Below are 4,638 nucleotides of genomic sequence, written 5' to 3' on the forward strand. Positions count from 1 at the left end.
TGTCACTTCGAACTCTAACACAAGTTTCGAATGTTTGACGAAATTCGAAATTTTCTTGGAGCTTAGAATATTTTGGGATGCATCGTATGATTTGTGCACAAGGCATAATTTTCGGAAATGGTCTCTAAGACTTCGAGTTTTTGGCAGTTTGCACCAAAATTCGAAAAAGTACTATTTTTGCCGAAAATTGAAGAAAGTGCATTTCAGGCCCCTGCAGTTTGTGCAAATTGATGCTTTTTTACACATATTTGAAAAAGGGGGAAAGTTTTGCATATTTTATTATTTTGGGCGCAACGGGTCACTGCAGAATTTTGAAATTGACAATTTCTACCCATTTTTGAGAAATTTTGTCAAAGGCAATTCGTGAACGATGATAAAAATTGATTATTTTTTGGGTTTTCCGGATTGAAGCACAAAGTTTGTGCCACATGTTAATGGGGAGTTTTGACACGAAAAATTCCAAATAGAGCACGTTCTTTTTCCTTGGGAGTTTTATAATCAAATTTCAATTATAAAAAGGGGGAGAAGTTTTATATGGATGTTCCGAAGTGATCTTGAAGTTTTGAAGCTTACGAGATGATGCAATTGGATGTTCCGAAGTGATGTATTCGAAATGAGATTGGATTTATTGAAGATTTTTGGGGTGTGTTTTTATGCGCAATATTTGGGTGATTATTTGGAGTTTGGAATACTCTTGATCATTCGTTGCTGCTCGGTTTGTATGGTCTCACATCCTAGAGCCCAAATTGAAGAGTTATGGAAGACTTGAAGATTGAAGTTTGTTTCGACATGTGTCACCTTTGAGGCTCGAACCGTGTAGTGTTTGATTTTGGAAGATTTGAAGTGGGTCATCCATTCCTAACTTTGAGGGGGAGAATGTTGGGATGTAAAGTTCTTCATGTATGACTTTGTAAATGTTTGACTTTTGTAAAACCCACTTGCATGTGGTGCATTAGTCTTTAGACCCATTTGTTAGTGAGAGTGAGAGAGAGACATGTAAACACCTCTATATAAGGTTGGTTTGTCCACTAGTAGAGCTGTGCTTGAGAGATGTAGTTCATAGTGATTAGTGAGTGAGATATTTATGAAGCTCTAGACTAGATCCTTTTTTGTACTCATTTACTATGATCGAATATATCTTTTAGCACCCAAATCACCATGTTCAGTTGTGCAAGTTTTAATTCCGTATGTCAAACCATGTTCTTTTTCACTACACATTGATTTACAAAAAAATAGAATACTATGAAATTGATCTCATGTACGATGTGTATCCAAGATGTTTGGATGTTAAGAATTTGACCCGTCACTTTTTTATACTTAATCATTTCACATCCATCTTAATTTATTTGTGTTAGTAGTTATGAGAGTTGTATATTATATTAATTTATGAATATTAAGTTTAAAAACTTTGAATTTATCAAGAAAAAAATATTGAATTATTAAAATGTATTGTTCAATTTATTATTTTTAACTTTTTTTTTATTTCTCTTTTTAATTTAAACAAATAATATAAATAAATAAACAAATGAAATAATTTGATTAAACTTAGAAGCTTAGAAATTAAAAAGAAACTTGTATAATTAAATTGATATTCATTTGTTATTACATTTATTACAATTATTATACTTGAATATTATTTGAATTTAATAAAATAAAATAAAAAACCATAAAATGACAAATACAAAAACCAATAAATCAAAAAATCTTAAAAAGTAATATATGTGAAATACAATAAGAATATGACATTTAGCATAAATGATTTTCACTTATTATGATCGATTTGTAGTTAAAATTTTGTTTTGTTTATATTATATTATATACATTCAATTTTCTTTTAATATAATATATTAAAAGAATAACTTTAGCAAATAATAAATAAAAATAGATGATAAAATAATAAAATATTATACTTAATTGTCAATTAAAAAGACGTCAATAAAAAAAACAGAAACTTTATATCTACCATCAAGCACATGAAAACTTCTTGATGTTATTATTCTAATGTTTTCCATCATCATTTTTTAATTTTACATAGAAAATAGATTTCTACAGGTAAAACAAATTAATGGCATTTTAGTTAACAAATGAAGTTGCTCATCCTATGCTTACAACAACATATGGAAAAATGATAAGATTGGCATTTTCTTTGATAAGTTATATTAACTACGGTGATTTATGATTTTTACCGTGTTCAACTTTTTCTTTTCATTCGGTAATTAAACAGTGAATCACTACTAGAAACCGGATATATTTCCTATAACCCATTATAATTTATGAGAAAAAAACCACAAACAAAACAAATCCATAAAAGTATCAACCGAAAATCAAATGATTTCTACCAGAAAGAAATAACACTACCTTTCATGTATTTTCTTATTTATTTATTTTTCGATGGATGACAATATTCGATTATAGCATTGTAATTTGTTAAAGTATTTTATTTTAAATAAACGATTAACTCATGAAATTATGTAGTTTTCTTGGTTATATATTTCTTTTAATATACTTTGTATTATATATTTCAAAATAATATATTTTATCAGGTTATTCATAAATCTTGACTACACACCTTTAAAAAAGACAAAACTTCAAAAATGGTCCTTATGGTTTTCGAAAATATCAAGTTTAGTCCCTAAGTTCAAAAAACCTCACAGATGATCCCTGTGGTTTCAGAACTTTTAACAAATAGTCATTTTCGCTAACACAGTTAGTTTTTGACCGTTAAGTGAAGGACATTTCTGTCTTTTCACTATCACAGGGACCATTTATGAAGTTTTGACTTATTTAAAAAAAAAGAAAAATATATATAATTATTTAATATAAAAGGGGCCCACCCATCTCTCTCAATAACCTCGATTCTCTTCATAATTTCTCATAATTCTTGAGACGTGTAGTGATTTATCAGTAAAAAAAATGCATAGGCTTTATATTGTTGTAGGAAATTATTTAAATAAATCAAAGTGATTTTACAGTTCAAGAAAGTATGAATTCCAGTCGGTTTTTCGTTGGAGTAGCATGAACCCGAAGGGCTTCCGACATAAGTCTTCATCTCCACTATCTGCGCCAGGTACTAGTCTCTGTTTTCCGATCTCTTCAGACGAGTCGCCTTCGAGTGGTGGGAAGTTGTATACAAAGAACGAAATATTTTGATGCTACTTGAAGAATGGAATCGAGCCAGAAGTCTGCAAATCGAGCCATAAAACTGAACATATCTGAATTCAACGAGATGGTTTTAAGTAGATTGTAACATACAAGAACTCTAATGAGTTCAGACGGGAATAATCAATGTTCTCAAAAATCTGGTGTGGAATTTTCTTCTTATTACTTGAGCTTCAAAGATCTGGGTTTGTGGTTGCAGATGTATGTGTTCACTCGTACACACCATGTGTTCACTGAAATGCTTGACCAAGAGAAACTACCGATTTTAATTGAGATACTAATCAACATCTGATATCCAATATAAAATTAGAAAAATGAATTCTATGATAGAAAAGTATGATATCCAGATCAATTTTTTCAGGGATTAAGATAATTTCTTGTTTATGGTGTGATTAATAAACCAAATTCTTAGTGGAATTGTTGGATTTTTTTCTCAGAATTAGTTTTATTTATTTATTTATTTTTTTTGTATACCTTATGAGACAAGTAGATAGTGTTTGAAGAGAAGGTTATTTCCGGTTTTTCCTCTGCCAAATACGGTCGCTAGAAACAGCGTATATTGACTCAGAAGTATCATTTGGGTCTCTAATGGTCACCCATTCTAGCAACCACAACCAGTGGAGGCTGATTCAGAGGTCGCTTATCCCTAGCCAAGAGTTCCTATGCTGTTGATTCAAGTATTCTAACATGGATTGAAGCTCTGGTTATGGAGGTTTGATTGATTGGATCTGTGTAATTTTTGGGTTTTCTGTACTGGACAGAGGAGTACCAAGAGATGAAAATGAATTAAGAAAAAAAAATAATTGCCTTTGGATCGAATACCAAACCATATGATCTGAACAGAAATTGGGAGGAACAAAATGGGTTGATATCTCAACTTAACGGCTGATTGTGATGTATGTGAATGAAGATGATGAAGAAACGCGTTTTCTTTTGAGAGAGAGAGAACCTTTAATATATATATATATATATATATATATATATATATATATATATATATATATATTAAATGAGTCAAAACTTCATAAATAGTCCATGTGGTAGTGAAAAAACAGAAATGCCCTTTACTTAATGGTCAAAAATAACGGTGTTAGTGAAAAGGATCATTTGTTAAAAGTTTTGAAACCACAGAGACCATCTGTGAGGTTTTTTGAACTTAAGAATTAAACTTGATATTTTCAAAAACCATAGAGACCATTTTTGAAGTTGTCTTTAAAAAAAGAAAATTTTATACATAAATATTATAATAATATTTATAAAATGAATTAGAATGGATGAAACACATTCATAACATTTCACGATGATATTGTGGAATCAATTTCAATGTACCCTATTTTTACAAAACCTTTTAGAAATGGTCCTACTTTTACAAAATAAATAAATAAATAAATAAATAAAAACAATAATAAATAAATAAATAAATAAATAAATAAATAGGAATAACAATAATAAATGAATAAATAAATAAAAGAAAAAAAA

At 29.2% G+C, this 4,638-nt stretch overlaps 1 long non-coding RNA gene across 1 annotated transcript; it reads right to left on the minus strand.

Annotated features, from left to right (window-relative positions):
- Nucleotides 1–2,907: 2,907 nt before the first annotated feature.
- On the minus strand, nucleotides 2,908–4,089 carry LOC145001428 (uncharacterized). Its single transcript, XR_013661583.1, has 2 exons — nucleotides 3,634–4,089; nucleotides 2,908–3,400 (listed from the first exon to the last, which is right to left on the minus strand). It is a non-coding gene; the product is annotated as an uncharacterized LOC145001428 (long non-coding RNA).
- Nucleotides 4,090–4,638: the final 549 nt, after the last annotated feature.

This window comes from Lactuca saligna, chromosome 6 (genome assembly GCF_052625555.1).
Source record: "Lactuca saligna cultivar CGN05327 chromosome 6, ASM5262555v1, whole genome shotgun sequence".
In the NCBI taxonomy this organism is placed as follows: domain Eukaryota; kingdom Viridiplantae; phylum Streptophyta; class Magnoliopsida; order Asterales; family Asteraceae; genus Lactuca; species Lactuca saligna.